Raw genomic sequence first — 19,806 nt, forward strand, 5'->3', positions numbered from 1 at the left:
TGGATCCTGGCTTTGGATCGGCACAGCTCCAGCCGTTGAGGCCATCTGGGGAGTGAACCAATAGAAGGAAGACCTTTCTCTTGGTCTCACCCTCTCACTGTCTATAACTCTACCTTTCAAATAAATAAATAAATAAATCTTTAAAAAAAAGGAAAATGATATTAGGGAATTATATAATGAGGAAGTCCATTCTTTCAAGTAATTCAGAATGTTAGGGAGGGGTGAGCTGCTGGTGCAGTGATTAAGAGGTTCCTTGGAATGCCCAGAAACCTTATCAGAATGCCTCAGTTTGAATCCCAGCTCACACCTAATCCAGACTAAACCTAATGCAAACTCTAGGAGGTCCCATGTAATAAATCAACTACTTGGGTCCTTGATATCCATAAGAATCACTTGTGTTGAATTCCTATCTCCTGACTTTGGCCTGGTCCAAACCCAACTATTGTGCCTATTTGAGGAATCTGTCTGTCTTCCTCACTTTCAAATAAAATGAATAAAATAGAATAAAATAAATATTAGAGAAGTTGTGTGCATGTATAGACTCAAAGAATCAAGGGGCTGGCGCTGTGGCGCAGTGGGTTAATGCCCTGGCCTGAAGCGCCTGCATCCCATATGGGCGCTGGTTCTAGAAGTGGCTGCTTCACTTCCAATCCAGCTATCTCCTATGGTTGGGGAAAGCAGCAGAAGATGGCCCAAGTCCTTGGGCCCTTGCTCCCAAATGGGAGATCCGGAAGAAGCTCGTAGCTCCTAGCTCCTGGCTTTGGATTGGCACAGCTCCGGCCGCTGCAGCCAATTGGGGAGGGAACCAGAGGATGGAAGACCTCTCTCGCTCTCGCTCTCACTCTCTCTGCCTCTCCTATCTCTGTTTAACTCTGACTCTCAAATAAATAAATACATCTTTAAAAAAATATAAAGAATCAATTTGCTTAATTTTTCCTTTATTTACCCAAGTCTAGTCATTACTTTGTATTTCTTATTTTAATATCTTTTCAATTGTGCTAAAAGTTTACTTTTAGAACAATATCTCCCCTGGGGAATATGAAATTGTTACAACTGGAGCTACTCTGGGGCCACTGCAGGTTTTGAATTTTAAACATTTTCATAAGATCTGTGAAGGTTTCCAGAATCCAAGAATAAACAGTCCTCATAACACATTTCCACAGCTCAGTTGATTATACCTGGTGATTTTTCCCAAAAGCAAAACTGTGAAATTAGAAAGACCAGCAGTCTGAGTCTGTCCTGATGCACTACAGGGAGTACTTACTCATTTGAATTATACATCTTAATGGAGGAACTTGCCTGATAATTCTTTACTTACGTTTGGTTGGTTTTTGCTGGTACTTGTTGACTGGTTTCTATGCTCCCAAATCCCTATAGCTCTATGGAACTCTTAGAATCACATAATTTTGGAGACGCAGGGTCTTTGGTGATGTATCTGTTTCTAATTTCCCATTCTTTAAGTAAGAATCTGAGACTTTCAGTGGTTAAGTTAATTGATCAAGGTCACTTAGTCATTTTTCTGTAACCACAACCTGGAGTTTTACATTCCTAGCTTAGTGATTAATCTACTGCAATATGCTGTTAAAAATTCTACCTTTCATCAGCTTTCTGAGATATTTTGGGCATTAAAAAAGGCTTGTAATGAAGGACTGACATTTAATTAATTGCGCACAGACAATGCAGCTTTAGCTTTTAAGTTTTTTTCCCCAACATAAATGTTTCTTTTAAGTGCTTATCTTTGTAGTTGTCTCCAAAACTAATTTTCCCTTCGGTACACTTTATCCCATGTTCAGTAGCTCTTTTACCTTTATCTCTGCTGTGGAACCACATCACATGTACTTTTTTTTCCCTAAAATATTAACTATATCTCAGTCCCTGAACATCTTTTATCTAGCATGACTGTAATATCTTCAAAGAACTCCTGCAGATTAGTTATGCAAGCCTGAGTCCATCAAGTCTAGCCAGCACCAAGTGATGCCTCTGCACTTTGTATGAGGTGATTGCTTGACCGAGCCCCTGGTGTCTTCATTATTTCAATTAGCACAGGAAGGATGGAGAGTTAAGTAATCTTCACTCTGGGTGCTACTAGTAGCAAAATGTTCATATTGCTTGTAGATACTTGAGAAAACTTATTTCTGCCATTAGGCTTCAGGTCTATAGTTAAAAGCTTCCTGAAGCTTAGATCTTTTCAGGGTAAAGACTAATAGCTTTAGTGTTTCTATACTGCACAGTTGTTCATCTCTTTCTTTGCCTTTATACAAACATGAGGGTAATATGTTCTTGTACAAGTTGGGAGAAGAGATTGTGCTTCTCTGATATTGGATTTTTCTTTTAAAGGAGAGAGTTGCTTTATCTTGCACATGACAGTGTAATTGTGTTTGCACTGCTTGTTACTCTTTGGCCTATGAATCTTTTTCTCTGTATTTAATTTCTGAAAGAGAGACATTTGCTTAGAAGGTATTTTATATTTCATTATGAAATAATAAAGGAGTGAAAGCAAGTTTGATTAAATTACAGCTATTCAGAGATAAAAAATTTTCAGTTCCAAATTTAGTGTTGTACAGTTGGGCTTGTCAATTAGCAGTAATAAAAACCGTGGTTGGAGCAGGCCAATGAGCATATTTAGGTGGCTTATGGATGTGTCCTTTGAAATAAATTTAAAATTCATTTTACCATTTTACATTAAAACAAAACTTTCATCAAAGAGTCACACTGTTTTATTGTAACATGGGAAAGAATGAGAAGTTTCATAAAATAAACATTTAAAGGTATTCCTTGGCTTCTCTCTATAACAAATTGGCATCCCAAGATTACTTTATTCCTATTTGATGTGGTTCCTGAGCAGAGAAAGCAAAAATTACTTACCATATGCATGATGCATTAAGAGAATTTAAAAGAAAACTGTCACCAAATTAGATGATTTTTAATGAGTACAGACATTTAAACTGAGTACACAGACAAGAGCTGTCAGGTTTTCCTTTGCTGTTTGTAAATTATCTTTTTTGGGTGTTTAAAATAGAGCCACATTTTATATTTGATGTTAGAAGGTAACCAGCATCATTCATAAGTACTTTCCAGTGTTGGTCATATACTAAATATTGAAATAGATAAAAGATTCTTGGGCTGTCTACAAATCAGTATAGTGATAGTGAATAAACAGAAAATGGGATTTGTCTTTTTTTAATTTGATTTATTTGAAAGACAGTGTTACAGATATACAGAGAGAGAGAAAGAGGTCTTGCACCCACTGATTCACTCCCCATATGGCTGCAACAGCAGGGGACGATGGGTCAGGCTGGAGCCAGGAGCCAGGAGCTTCATCTAGATCTCCCATGTGGTACAGGGGTCCAAGCACTTGGGCAATCACTTGCTGCTTTTCCAGGTGCATTAGCAGGCAGCTGAATAGGATGTGGACCAGCTGGACTCAAACCAGACCCCATATAGGATTTGTGCTGCAGGTGGTGGCTTAAGCCACTACACCACAATGCAATTCCCATGGGGATTGTCTTTGCCAGTACGGTTCACTTAAAGATATCAGTACCCTAAGTAATAAGCACTTTGTCAGTTTACTTAAGGCATGGCAGAAAAATTGCATCAAAAAAATGAAACTGTCTTTGGCATTATGATTTGCTTAAGAAATTCTTCTGAACCCTATACAGGAGGGACTCAGCAAATTGTACAATATTGCATGGGTCAGAGAGCACCTGACATTGGAAGATCATGCCCAAGGTCATTAAGCAGATCATTTCTCTTCTCTGCAAAAAGTTGGTGCTTCCCATTTCACTTTGATTCAAACTCACAATATTTTCTTGACTGTGATCTTGAAATACTCTCACCCCCACCCCTGGCACCCTTTTGATATGTTTAAAGTCAGTTTTGTCATTGTTCTTCCAACAGTCCAGGCACATGCCTGCCTCAGGGCCTTTGCACTACTGCTTAAAGGCTTTCTTCAAATATGAAATTTGAACAAATTCAAATTCAAATATTCACTCAAAAGTCTCCTTTGACCATCCTCTTTAAAATTAAAATCCACTCTCAGATTTCATGTTTCATTTATATATTTATCTTCTATATCATTCATTACTATCCAATACACCACATATTCAAATTATCACTTATATTGTTCATTTTCAAATAGAATGCATTTCAAATAGAATGCAAGATCCTTGATGGTAGGAAATTCTGTCTTCTCCATTCTCCAGTAAATCTGTCACACAGCAGGTGACAAGTAAATGTCTATTAAATGGATGAAAAGTATGGTAAAAATGTGTCTACTAACAGTTATCAGCGATTAAGTGGTAAAAGTTATGAATGGATACAGACTTTTAGTTATGAGACTTTAGATATCTGTGGTTTTGGTGGTTTTCAGCAAGTGGAATGTGGTCTATTTATTTCCTATGAAATGGGCTCATATGTTCAATAAACTGCCTTCTCTGTTCCATAAATACTGATGATATGGTGCTATTTTCTGTTTAGAATTTTCTCATTTTAAAGAGAAGCTAGGAACATATCTATTCTTTTCTGAGAGTAATTACAAAAATGCATCTTCAATCGTTATGAATAATTCCACTTTAATATATGCAATGTTTGATAATAGATCTTAAATATGAAATTAATTTCTTCTTTTCTTTCCTAATTAGCCTCCTCATATTTGGAGTCTTAATAGCTGAAATAACTGAGATTCATCCTGTTTTTAATCAAATTAGCAAGCAGATTTCCTCCTTTATTACCCTTCTATAAAAATCTATTTAGCATAAAATAAGGATGCTGTAGCATTTACAGGCAATATTTGATTATGTACAAACTTAAATGCTTCCAATTCTAACCAATTGTTGGATGGTACATCTAATTATATCTTAACTTCTAATTCAACAATCTGTTTTTCCAGTTGTTTCAATCTGGCATATCACACTTTTTTCCTATTAGAAAAAAATATAATAGCCCTGCATAGCATTCATCAGGCAATTTTCCTAAATAAATAACTGGTGTTCATTATTGGAGAAACTGGAAGCCACAAACAAATATTATCATTTATTTAACTAATTGGAAAGAAAAATCACTAAAGAAGAAAGAGCATTTAGAAACTGACTTTCTACAAAAGTAGTTATCACAAATGTCATAATAAAGCTTCCCCTCACTGTGTGTATATGCGCAGGTTGTACCTGCTTCTGCAGCTGTAGATGCTATGTTGAGAAAAGGCATCCAGGTGAGAGTATTGAATGGGTAAACTAGAGACCCAGTTTGGAGAGGAAGAACATATGGTTTAAGTGATATATTTCACTTTTTATGTGGAAACCTCATCTCCTCACTTGCTGAGTTGGGGTTTTCTGATTCAATACCCAGCAAGAATTATGTATCTCCAAATGGGAAAAAGAAAACAAGCAAGCAGATGGACGAGGTGGAGTGGGGAGGGAGAATCTTAGTAAATTATCTTTTTTGATCCTTTGTTGCATGGTTCCTTCCTAGCCTCTGATAGGGCAGTGCCTCTCCATTTGCCATCTTTATGCAAAGAGACACATGACTCTGTTAACCTGTCTAAAGTGTCAACCCATCTACCAAGATCTTATATATGCATCTTAGAATAACATTGTTGAACAAATTCTGGTTGTACAACAGTTACTAATGGCTCTATGTTTAGCACACATATACTGAAGATATGGTATACCTGAAGGTTAAGTGTTGGGGCACTGGGAAAAGAGTATAATAAAAGCAAGAGAGAAGAAAGGAAGGTAGAGAAAGCAAGAAAAGGAAGCAAGGAAGGAAGGAAGGAAGGAAGGGGAGACGGGGGAAGGAAGGAAGGGAGGGAGGAGCCATATGATTTATCTTCATTGGGAAATTACCTTCTAGGCTAACTACTAGTTTCTGTGTTGTTGGGTGCCCATCATCCTTAGTCTGTAAATCACGGAAGCAATTCCTGTTCTCTGCTCTGATTCCTCTCTTCTAACAAGAATGCCAGATTCTAGGAAACAGGTCCTACTCTTCCTTTCTTGACCACACTGTGCTTGAGACTGCACAATTCTCTCTCTACTGCTTCTACCTCAATGACTGGAATGTATTTAATGAGTATTAGTTTGCATGAGTTCTTTCCTTCCTGGGGCTAGAAATAACTCAAGGGCAGAAGGTACAAGTTTATGTTCTTGTTTTTCTGTACCTAGCACAGTGCCTGGTTGTATCACATGTACAATGAATGTTATGGAATAAATGCCTATGAAGTAATCCCCAACTTCTCTAAATTTTCCTTGCCCTATATGAAAGAAATAAGAGCGTAGCACCAGTGAGAGTGCCTTGCTCATCAGCACTGTGAGGGCGCTTGTGTTACATATGCTGTTTCATCCTCAAAACAAAACCTACAAGGTACATGGCAATAGTATTGACTTCCATGTAGAGAACTCAGGTAAAGTGAAGTAAAATTTGGAGTTCAACCTCATGAAACTATGATGAAGACAGAAAATTAGTAATGCAGATGTAGTAGAAAGAGCATATGACTTGGAGTTAAAATGATGTCAGCTTCATTTCCGGCCATGACTTTGGTGTTTTGTGTCATTTAGGGAAAGATTCTTGTCTTAGTCCATTTGAGCTATGTAACAAAATGCCACAAACTGGGCAAGGTCACGTGCTGGCAAATTAGGTATTCATAGTGAGGGCCTGCTTCTCTCTGTGTCCTCACACATGGCAGACAGGGACCAGGCAGCTCTCTATGACCTTACGTGAGGACACTGATCCCACTTCTTGATCTCTGTGCCCCTAAATTCCTCATCTAATACCATTCCATTGATGATCATGTGTTCAACATGGATTTTGGAGGATACAAACATTCAGATCACAGGAACCATGAACTTCATAAAAGTAAAATTTTCTTTCTCTCTGAAGCATAGTCAATCTGCTTTATCAAAATCCCCAGGCATTTATAAAGATCATACCACACACTCTGTGTGAAAATACATTTTAAAATCATATATTGCTATGATTTTGATTTTATCATTATGGAAAATGATGTATATATTCTCTCCTACCTATGCTATTTCCTAAATATCAATAACAGTATCTGATATCATCATAATGTACAGTGTTCAAGAGTGCCAACATATAGAGAATACATCCCTCACACAGTATAGACTCAGATACAATGAAAATGAATTACTTAGATGGAGGAAGGACATGCACAAAATATAATGAAAAGACAAGCAGCCTTTGACCTAGCATCAAATTCCCATAGTTGTGCTATCTTCATCCATAGTTAACATGGAAAATAGTTCCTAATACAAATCTGTCCTGCTTCTGATCATTCTCTCTTGTACAGACCTCCTGGCATTTAGTCTCTTGGTCACTTGTGGCAAGATGTAGCCATCCCTGAGTCTCTGGTTACTGGGGCAATTGGACACTGCTTTAGCCCAGCTTCTGTCTGCCCGCTGCCCTTAGTCATCACTGGAAAGTGCTTCATTTGCTTTTTTCTATTTTTTGTCAGAAGGCAAATAATATGAGTATTTCTACAGGCCCAGATTAGTCTTGCTTTTAATATCACTTTTTACTATGAAGAAGAAGCTGTATAGACACACTTAGGACCTCAGAACTTGTTTTAGGACATTTATTGGGATTTATTTTCTTTGTTGTATTCCTATACCATGTTTCATCATTGAAACAATTATCTTTTAAGGGTATTTTCAAAGTTTCTTAGGCATTGTGTTTAGAATGTTTGTACTATCTAATCTTTGTGGAGGGCTGGGATGTAAGTCAGAGGAGGACTAAGATTGGGTAGGGAAAGATATATCCCGCAGATAGGAAGGGGGAGGTTTTGAATTGTAGTACAGAAAAGCAGCCATGAAGCAGCCAGTGATCTCAGAGATGACAACCAGAATCCGGAGAAGTATTAGTGCATCAGTAGTTCTACTCCTAGCAATGACTGGCCTAACACTGTTAAACTCTCTAGATCATCCATAACCCCTGTGTTCTCAGTTTGTAACATAATTCTGGAGTTTGCTTTGAAAAAGCTGAGTTAATGGGCCGGCGCCGCGGCTCACTAGGCTAATCCTCCGCCTAGCGGCGCCGGCACACCGGGTTCTAGTCCCGGTCGGGGCGCCGGATTCTGTCCCGGTTGCCCCTCTTCCAGGCCAGCCCTCTGCTGTGGCCAGGGAGTGCAGTGGAGGATGGCCCAGGTGCTTGGGCCCTGCACCCCATGGGAGACCAGGAAAAGCACCTGGATCCTGGCTCCTGCCATCGGATCAGCGCGGTGCGCCGGCCGCGGCAGCCATTGGAGGGTGAACCAACGGCAAAGGAAGACCTTTCTCTCTGTCTCTCTCTCTCACTGTCCACTCTGCCTGTCAAAAAAAAAAAAAAAAAAAAAGAAAAAAAAGAAAAAGCTGAGTTAATTCATCATGCATAGTATCCCTGCTGTCCCAGCTCACTACACAAAATGCAAACCTCTGTGAAAATCCACCTTCTCTCTTCGCTATAGTTCCCTTCACTGCTGCTGCACCTTCCCCTCTTTGAAGACTCTGGTTCTCTCTGCCTCCTGGGGCCCTCCACTTTCTTGCATTAACTTCTTGATTTTCCCTAGAGGCTCCTCATTCTCCTATATCCTGTCTGCTTCACATCCCTCTCTCCTCAGTACTCTTTATCATTTATGCTCTTCCTTTGGGTAAAATACCTGATGCCTTTTCATGCTCTTGTTATGCAGGTAAATTACTTTCTATCCCTATCCTCTGCCTTTCCGCTTCCTATTTGTTTCCAACAATCCCTATAATTTTTGGCTTCTTGCTCCCAACATTTCTTTCTAATCTGATCGTATTCTAATCAAGACAATTGCAGTGTTCAGACATTACTGTCACTCTGTCGCTTAACCATGTCCTATCCAACGACCCTCTTCTGCATGTTCTCCATGACCATTATCCCCATGACCAAACTCCATAATCTGAGGATCAACTACTGAAAGTTTAACTTGCATTAGCTACAATTTTTTTATTTTTTATTTTATTTTATTATTTTTTGATAGGCAGAGTGGACAGTGAGAGAGAGAGAGACAGAGAGAAAGGTCTTCCTTTGCTGTTGGGTCACCCTCCAATGGCTGCCTTGGCCGGCGTGCTGCGGCTGGCGCACCACGCTGAGCTGATCCGAAGGCAGGAGCCAGGTGCTTCTCCTGGTCTCCCATGGGGTGCAGGGCCCAAGCACTTGGGCCATCCTCCACTGCACTCCCTGGCCACAGTAGAGAGCTGGCCTGGAAGAGGGGCAACCGCGACAGAATCCGGGGCCCCGACCGAGACTAGAACCCGGTGTACCGGCGCCACAAGGCGGGGGATTAGGCTAGTGAGCCGTGGCACCGGCAAGCTACAATTTTTAAAAAAAAAATTATTTACTTATTTTCTTGAAAGAGTGACAGAGATGTGGAAACAGTGAGGAAGATAAAGAGTGAGAGGAGAAGAAAGGGAGAGAAGGAGAGGAAGAGGAGGAGGAGGAGGAGGAGGAGGAGAGAGAGAGAGAGAGAGAGAGAGAATGAATCCCCTATCCACAGGTTCACTGCCCTCTGACTCAAAATTCCAGGACTGGACTGAAAAGAACTGAGCTCCAACCTGGTGTCTCTCATCAGTAACAGGGATCCAAGTACTTGGGTCAACCTCTGCTACCTTCCCAGGTGCTTTGGCAAGAAGCTGGACTAGAAGTGGATTAGCCAGGAGCTGAGCTGGCACTCCCATATGGGATGTTGGCAATGCGAGTGGCAGCCTAATATTGTACTACAACAATTGCAACTCCTACAGCTTCTTGTGTCATCACCCTTCTCATTATCTTGCTTCCACTGTGTGTTATTGAGTTCGATTGTGCTGTAAACCTTTTAATTCCGTTATCATCCTCTTCCCATTTTATTCAATTTTCTTACATACATATTATCTCATTGAAACCCTCAACTCCTTTATACCTTAACTTGGGACAATCCAATTGTTTTTTTCATTTCTTGAAATCATATTGTTGATCACTTACACAGAAATTTTTTCAACCAAAGGGTACGATATCAATACAAATTCATTCTTCCTAACTCAACTGGATCTTTTGCCGCCTGATAAAGCCCTTAGTCAGTCTCTCATCCATTCCTCAGTGAAGCTCTTTTATAGCATGCAGAACTGTCCTAAAGCCCTTAGAGTTTGAACTTATTTTCATTTTTAGGAGAAGAATTGGGTTTCTATTTCTATGAGAATACACAATCCAACAGGTGGGAAATCCTTCAATATGCCATTTTTAAACTTATTGGATTATTTCCATGTATGCTCATTATTATCATTTTCCTTTAGGCACCACAAAAGATGAATTCATCCAGATTCTATTCTTTCCTGCTTCTTCCAGAATCTAGATTAACCAATCACCCCCATATTATATTGCCTCTTTACCCAGCCTCTCTCAAAATATAAGATAAAGAAACAGAGCAAGGAAATGTACAAATCCCTACATGCATATACCTTATCTAGATTGAATAATGAAGAAAGAGAATATCTAAACAGACCAATAATGAGTAACAAGATTGAATCAGTAGTAAAAAGGCTCTGATTAAAGAGAAGTCCAGGGCTAGATAATCTTACCATTGAATTCTAATGTGCATTGAAAGAAGAAATACTATTAATTTGTCTTCTATTATTCAAAACAAAAAATACTAAGAGAAGAGAATTCTTGCAAACTCATTCTACAAGACTGGCATTACCTTGATGCAAAAACCAAAGAAGGATTCATGCTAATATTCTTGATTAACATAAATGTAAAACCATTCAACAAAATGCTAGCAAATAAAATATGATAGGACATTAAAAAGATTGTTAATCATGATCAAGGGGGATTCACTCTAGGTATCTAAGGAAGATTCAACATATGGAAATCAATATACATGATATATCTGATACATCTGACCAGAATGAATGATAAAAATCATAGGATCATCTGAGATACAGAAAGACGAACAGTACACCTTTTTTTTTTCTCATGTATGAGAGTATAGATATAATTTATATGTATGAAGATGACATGTTACATCATATATAAATATTTATAAATATTATATTCACTCAGTTATATTCTCTTCTTTCCTCACTTTAAGATCTTTGTCCCTTAATAAAATAAAAAAATAAAAATAAAATAAAAATCTGCAAATAAAATAAAAAAAATAAAAAAATAAGATCTTTGTCCCATGTTATGCTATTAATAATATATGCACCTCTGCTTTCAAGAAAAATAATATATATGTACCTATACACATGCAAGGAAATATGCCAAAATGTCAAAAGTTATTAAATCTAAGAGTGCTTATGGAACTCTATACTTTTCTATACTATCTGAATTATTTAAAAGTAAAACTAAATGACAAAAAAAGAAAATCATGTGATCATCAAATATACAGAAAAGGAATTTTATAAAATCCAACATTCCTTCCTGATAAAAACTGAACAAATTAGGTATAGAAGGGACACATCTACACTTTATTAGTACACATTATTAGTACAATAATTGTGAAAAACAGTATAGGCATTCTTCAGAAACCTAAAAACAGAAAAATAATATGATTCACGAATTGCACTACTAGTATATATCCAAGAGAAATGAAATAATCTGTCAAAGAGACTTCTGTACTCCCATATTTACTGCAGGACTATTCACTATTGCCATGAAGAGAAAACCTAAATGTCCATCCACAGATGAGTGGATAAGGAAAATGTGGCACATATACCCAATGGAAAACTACTAAGCCATAAAAGGATGAAATCTTATCAATTTCCCCCCAAGATTTATTTTTTTTTATTTGAAAGGCAGATAAAAACAGAGGGAAAGAGGGACAGAGAATCAGTTGAGGCTGAGCCAGGCCACAGTGAGAATCCAGGAACTTTATTCAGATATCTCACATAGGTGGCAGCAATCTGAGCACCTGGGCTATCATCCACTGCCTTCCGGATGCATTGGCAGCAAGCTGGATCAGAAACTCATGGTGGATAGGACTCTATCACAGGCACTACAATATAGGATGGAGGCATTCCAAGCAAAACAGACTAACAAACTGGGCAATAATACTCATCCTGAAGTTTTGTCATTTGCTATAATATAAATGGTACTGAAGGCTATGTAAGTAAAATAAGCCAAGGACAGAAAGACCATACTATCTCACCCACATGTGTAAGGCTAAAAAGTTGACCTCAAAGAAATTGAGAGTGTAATGGCAATTACCAGAGGTTGAGTAGAATATAGGTAAAGAGAGGGATAGGGACTAGTTATTTAATGGGTACTAAGTTATAGTTTAATAGGAGCAAATAGTTCTGTTAGCTTACTGTACAGAAGGACAACTGTATTATCAGATAATGATAATAATGATCAAATATACTGTATGTTATTCTAGAAAATATAGAGGAAAGTGTTTTGAATGTAATTCCACGAAGGAATTACAAATGTTTGAGGATATATATGTGTTTACCTTAGTGGACATTACATAATAGATATATATATTTATATATATATAAACATCACCTAGTACCCCACAAATATGTAGAAAATCATGTCAGTTAAAATATAAGAAGTATAAAATAAAGGAGTTATAAAATCATATTCTTTTGTATTTTATAAATTTTTATCTTATAAAATATTTTATATTTTATAAAATTATATATCTCTTGTCCTATCTTGTCATTCTTTTTCATAGCAAAGAGGATTCTTTAAAAGTTAATGGAAAATTCCTACTATCTCTTTCAATGAATTTTTGAAAACCCTCTCATATCCGCTAGTTCTGCATCTACACTTACCAACTAATCTCTTTATCTGGCTTTATCTTATTTTTTCATTGATATTGTGCTGGCCATAATCACTAACAACTGACTCAGTGATAGATACAATGCAAATTTTTTCTTGCATTGACCATTACACCTTCCTACTTGATACTCTCTCCATACTCAAGTTCTATGATGATGCTTTTTGCTGATGTCTTTCCGCCCCTAGATCTACTTAGTCATCTAACACTTGTTTACTGCTATTTTATTCTCTACATTTCACATTCATTTTTTAAAGACTTTTTGAGATTCATTTAGTTATTTGAAAGGCAGAGTTAATTAGAGAGGGAGAGACAGAGAGAGAGAGAGAGAGAGAGAGACAAAGAGAGACAGAGAAACACACAGACACATAGACAGAGGGAGAAAGGGATCTTCCATTTCAGTTTCATTCCCCAAGTGGTCTCAATGTCCAGGTCTGGGCCTGGCTGAATCCAAGAGCATGGAATTCCTTCTGGGTCTCCCACGTGGGTAACAGAAGCCAGAGTAGCAGGGCCATCTTCCGTTGCTTCCCAAGTGCTGAATTGAAAGTGGAGCAGCAGAGAACTGAATCAGCACACATACAACAATGCTGGCATTGCAGATGGTGGCTTATTCCTCTGTTCCACAGCACTGGTCCCTCTGCAGTTTACATTCTGATTAATGCCTCTGGATGACTTGATACATTCCTATGACTTTAGCCCCTATTGGTACTATATGGCTATAAACTAGGTCTTTCTCTTGAATTTCATTTGTCTGTATCTAAATATAAACTGATTTGGTACCTCAACTTGACATACATAAAAACAGATTGTCCATTTTATCTGGTCTGTTTCTGATCCTCCCTATCCTCCCTTTTACATACCTGATCTTAATGAAAGGTTCCATCATCTATTAAATACTTACAGTATAAATTCCATTCATAACTGAATTCTAATATCCTAACGTTCAATCTTCAAATGCTGTCATTTTTCTCTAACACATTTTTATTCTATCTATTTATTCGAATGTGATTATAACTAATGTTGTTCCATGTTTTGTTTTGGTTCCTGAAAAGTTCCCTAAACAGGTCTGTTCACCTTTCACATTGCTACCAAAGTGATCACTGCAAGAAGAAATCTGGAAAAGCTTCAAACTTTCCAGCAAGGCATGAATGTTCCTTCATAATATGAATGCAGCTTACTTCTGCAGAATTTCTGCGACTGCTCTCAAAATATTTTTGGCAAACCTCATTTCTTTAGGACTTGCTAGAATCTTTCACATGCAAAAGGAAAGAAATGTAGGGAAAATTGTGGTAAGCAACACTTCTGAAACTTATTAGACCATATGACACTTTTTCCCTCTCTATAGAATAGAAAACAAAAATGTCTTGGAATTAGTGATATTCTAGTATTTAGAAAATCATATAATATAATAACCCCTATATTTTCTCTAGATTTTATCAAGATTAAAACTGGTAAAGTATGAAAACCGGTAATAAAAATACATTTCAAAAGTTTCTTCTCATTAAATGATAGCATCTATATTGCATTATAGATAACCTGTAACAACATAATGACTTTGAGACAATTTTAAGAGTATCTCTAAATTTAATCAAATCAGTGAAACAAACCCATATTTTTCTAGACTTGGCAAAAAGAAAACATTAGATAGCCTATAAAATCTCTGAAAACCCCAAAGTTGATGTGTTCTACTTATTGACTAATTCTAAAATGCACAGAGGACTTGAAACAAATTTTTCAGCATGCAGAGGATTAAATGGCATTCTGTGAAGATTTTAGATATGTAATGCATGGCATACTTTAGATATTTGGACATTATAATGTAGGATATAAATATTCTCAGCCATAAAAGTGGCTCCTAAGGCAGAATTCTTCTTGTCCAACATGCAAATTTAACTTTCAGCAACTCAAAAATTTTTTAAACATAGAAGTTAAACTGAGATTGGCACTTATTGCATTGAAGACAATCAATAACTGGTTGGTGCATTCTCTGAAAGAATGATCTCTGCCTTTGTGTTGTTGAATTCTTTGATACTTTCTGTTTGAGGTCTTTCCTGAAGCCTGAAAACTAAGCTTATTTCAGAAAAAGAAACTTCCACTTTAAAAGAGATAATGCATGCTGCAAAAATGATAGGCCTTTTATATTAGTGAACTCCAACACAGAAACTTAAAATTGTATGTTATAGTGACCACTGATTTTAGAGGAAGACAGAGGAAGTAAAGGGATAGGATGTCTTATTACTAATATCAAATCAGTCCTGATTGCTGCTGCCACAGCTTCTGAATTATTGACAGACTATGCAATGATATAATTTTAAACAGTTTGTTGTGTCCTCAACCTTGTTATCATCTGTCTTAAAATTTTTTTGCATACTCTCTCCTTCTCTTTTTTTCTTGCATGAAGTGTCATTTTAAATTTCATGTTCCTAGTAAATTTGAAGTGTTAAGAAGAAAAAAATTAACACAGACATGTTTGGGTTTTGTTATCCAAGAATATTTCTTCACATATTTCTTTGGATGATTTTTTTGGTCGACAATTATATCTATTTTTATAATGTAACAGGAGAAAGAAAAATAGCAATGAATCAGAGCAAAGGACAAAAATCAAGCAAAATTTCCCTAAGATCATTAAAAATCTTCATCTAACAATGACTGGAACAGCCCTTGTCTTGGCTGTCAAGGAACAGTTTATTATTGCATTTTTTTACTTTTTTTTTTTTTTTTTACTATTTAATACCCTTGGTTGAACTCTTTACTTGATACAGAATTATTCATAGGTGTTTAAATACAGTTGAAAATAGATCAGGAATATATATTCACAGTAAAAAATAAGAGTGGGAATAAAAGAGAGAGGAGATGTACATTTTGCACACATTCCCACCAACTTACCCCTGGGGGTAAAGTTAAAAACTTGCCATGGGACTCCAAATCCCATTAAGCTGGGTGGTAGTAATGCCATGTTACATGTTAAACTGATCATGTTAAGTGTATAACTGATCATAGAGATGGGATTAAGTGTCAAAGCAACCACATAAATAAGACCAAGTGTCTGTTAATGACCATAGATAGAATTAAAAAGGAGAAAACAATCCAACATGGGAAGCAGGCCACACAGCAGACTCATCGAATGACAAACGTCCTAATCAGCACTCTAACCTCAGAATCAGCCCTTAAGGTCCTGGTCTGGCTGAAAAGATCATGAGAGCATTTCAGGCATGGGAGGCCAAGACACTGTGACAAAAAAATGAACTTCATGAAGGATCTCTGTGAGTGACATCCCAGTGGAAAGAAGGGGCCATCAAAGTAGGATGTACTTTTCTCTGAAAGGAGGAGAGGACTTCTACTTTGCTTATGGCCCTGTCTAAATACTGATGGAGTTTGTGGACTCAAAAGCCTTCCATAGCCTTGGCAGCTCATGACAAGAGCCTCAGGTGATCACTGACGTCATAAATAAAGAGTGTCAATTGTTAAATCAACAACAGGAGTCACTGTGCACTTGCTCCCCATGTAGGACCTCTGTCCTTAATGTGTTGTACTATGAGAATTAACAGTAAAACTAGTCTTCAAACAGTACTTTATACTTTGTGTGTTTGTGTGGGTGCAAACTATTGAAGTCTTTACTTAGTATAGAGTTGGTCTTCTGTATATAAAGATAATTAAAAATGAATCTTAATGAAGAATGGGATGTGAGAGGAAGTAGGAGGTGGGATGGGGAGGGGGGTTGGAGAGCAAGTATGGGGGGAAGAACTGCTATATTCCTAAAGCTGTACCTATGAAATTTGTTTTTATTAAATAAAAACTTTCCAAAGGAAAAAAAAAGAAGGGAATATGGATTAGAAGGGATAGCTGGGTTAGAAGGGGAGCAGCCAGGATTTGAACTGGCACCCATATGAGATGCCAGTGCTGCAGGATGTGGCCCAACACACTGTGCCACAGTGCCAGGTCCACATAAATGAATCTTTTTAAAACGTCTTCCGATGTCTCCGACTCTTGGCTAAGAGCAAATGTAAAAGTCTTCTGTAGATAAGAAGAAATTGATGAACCAATCAAGTCTCTATTTTAAAAGCTTTTAAAACACATATATATGTGTAAAAATAAAGGGCAGGGGATGGCAAGAATAATCTCTAAATAGTAAATATATACAAAGGTATAAAAAAACTTCATCTAAATACTTTAAATTCCTCTATCCTTGTCTACAAAGTAACTTTTCCTAAAAATATAGTGAAATCCAGTTCTGTATTGGAAAACCATTGCTGTCTTTTTAAAAATACAAGCATGACTGACTCAAGAAGGCACTGATGTTCATTCCTTTGAATAGCTTATCACTAAAAGAGGCAATAAGAATGTGGACAAGTATTTAGAATATCCAGAGAAACAGAACAATCCAGTATTTAAGCAGACAACCAGCTACGAGCAGGCAGAGACAAGTTTTACTTCTAGTCATCAGTGGTATGCTTTATAGATTTTCTTATTCTGTAGCCACAGGAGCCATTTTTAAACAAAAATTTTAATTTCAATATAGTTTTAGATTTACACAAAAACTCCTGAGTACAGAGTTTTTAACATTCCAAACCCAGTTGCCCTTATTGTCCTATCTTGCATCTTGTTGTTCATTTGTCAGAATTAATGAACCATTATTGACACCTTATTGTTCACTAAACCCTATAGTTTATTCAGATTTTTCTAGTTGTTATCTAACGTCATTCTTCTGTCTAGGATCCCATCCTAACAATCCCATTACATTTAGCCATTATGTCTATTTAGGCTCCTCTTTGCTGTGACAATTTCTCAGATTTTCCTAATTTTGTAAAGTATTTAATCATTTATTTGAAAGAATGACAAAGAGAGGGGAGACAGGAGAGAGGAGAGAGGAGAGAGAGAGAGAGAGAGAGAGAGAGAGAGAGGAGGAATCTTCTATTCATTGGTTCACTCCTCACATGGCCATTAAGAGCCAGAACTGGGACAGGTCAAAGCTAGGAACAAGGGACTCTTTCCAAGTCTCCCACATGGGTAGCAGGGACCCAAGTACTTGGGCCATCTTCTGATGCTTTCCCAGAAGCATCAGTAGGAAGCTGGATTAGTAGGAAGTAGGAATCTGGGATTTCAATTGACACTCCGATATTAGGATGCAAGTATTACCTGTGGCAGTTTAATCTGCTCCACCACAATGGGGACCCTGACTTTGTTAATGACCTTGAAATGACTGAGGAATGCTGGTCAGCTGTTATGTAGACTGTCAGTGCTTTTGAATTATTTGATATAATTCTCCTGGTTACCATGAGGTCATAGATTTTGGAAAGAAGACCAAAAAGTGAAGTGCCACTGTCATCCTATCATACCTAGGATATATGGCTTCAACATACCTTATTTTCACTGTTGATTTTAACTTTTACCATTTGTCTGAGGCCATATTTTTCAGGTTTCTTTTCTTTTTCTCTCCATTTACATGCTGCACCTCTAGGGAGGGGTCATCATGTGCAGTCTACACCGCAGCTTATACTGCAGCTAGAAGTTATATTCCTTCTCCTTAAGGGCAGGGTATGTATATAAGTCATCAAGTATTCTCCTCTATGGGACATCTGTCTTTTCTCTTTTATTTATAGAATTATTTATGCATATAAGTACGCACTCCTGGGTATTCATGTAACACACAGGATTATAATGAAATGCCACAATATTTATAATTTTCTTGTTTTTAAACTTATTGTCTTGTTCAAATTGTTCCATTTTATGTTACTCAAAATTAGGAGATCTTTCATTTGGCTCCCTTTTATCTTAATAGTCCCATTTCTGATCACATCTTTACTTTCTGGCAAATGGGACTCATCAGGTTCATTTTGTGCATTTCCTATTCTCGCTGTAGAACCAGCCACTCCTCCAAAAGGCCTTTTTCCTTTTATTGGAGAATATTAGAAACCCTTTATATTTTATACGGATAAAGTATCGATTGGAGGTTGAGGAATCAAAAGGACTCCAGGATTGATTTTTTGTTAAGAGAATACACTGACAAAAAACCCCAGGTACCTTGACAAAGAGTCTGCTTGACAATTACCATGGCATACTTGAAGGTCACTGTATCCTCCCAAACAAAAGCATGTGTGAAAGGAAGGAGTTCAGAAATTTACACAAGAGAAGGGAAAATAAAGAATTCTCCTCAAGTCTGTGAGGAACGAAGTCCTATTTCATGATTTCCACGTATTACAGCACCTCACAATATCCTCAAATTAATAAGTTCTTGATAAATATTTGCTTATTCAATAATGACTACTAATCTAAATTTCAACTTTATGAATACAGAAGGTAAGAAAAGGTAAATATCAAAGATTTATAAATTCTTTCTGGTTTCCATTTTCCCATCCCCTACTCTATTTTTAGGATGGAGTCTACATGCTGTAAAGATCAAGTCTGATTCATACATAATATTAAAAGTTTATATTTATAAATGATATTAAAAGTCATGTTTGTGAAATGCGTTTAGGATGACTTTTAGTTTAAGAGTAATATCAGAGTTATTTCTTTTCTCCTTTTGTTTTTCATTTTTCATATTTAAAATTTTTTATTATTTATTTATTTTTATTTATTTGAGAGGGAAAGAGAGAGTGAGACAGAAAAAAAGGAGATAGAGAGATGAACAGGCAAAGCTCCTATTCACTATTGTACTCTGCAAATACCCTCAGAGGCCAGGATGGGACCAGGACAAAAGCAGAGCCCAGAACTCAATCTAGATCTCCCACATGAGTAGCAAGGACCCAATTACTTGAGCCATCACCCATTGCCTCTCAGGGTAAACACCAGAAGGGAGCTGGACTTGGGAATGGAGTGAGGACATGGCATGCCAGTTGGTCTCTGACCTATAGCAATTTGAGCAGTGGAGTTAAGAAATAACTTCTTAGATCTGATTACTGTTAGAGCCCTTGTCTCTACTGCTGAGGGACAGTGTTTTTTTCTTGTTACTATTAGTTGAATTCTTGACTTACTGGAGGATTAAGTTTATGATTATAAAATAAACTAAAAGTATGTCATTGTAAAAATTGAAAGAAAGAATA

At 37.1% G+C, this 19,806-nt stretch overlaps 1 protein-coding gene across 3 annotated transcripts in view; it reads right to left on the minus strand.

Annotated features, from left to right (window-relative positions):
• Positions 1 to 19,806, minus strand: part of FUT9 (fucosyltransferase 9) — a 216,673-nt gene that overhangs the window by 65,545 nt on the left and 131,322 nt on the right. The window lies entirely within an intron of this gene.

This window comes from Oryctolagus cuniculus, chromosome 5 (assembly GCF_964237555.1).
Source record: "Oryctolagus cuniculus chromosome 5, mOryCun1.1, whole genome shotgun sequence".
NCBI classification, from domain to species: domain Eukaryota; kingdom Metazoa; phylum Chordata; class Mammalia; order Lagomorpha; family Leporidae; genus Oryctolagus; species Oryctolagus cuniculus.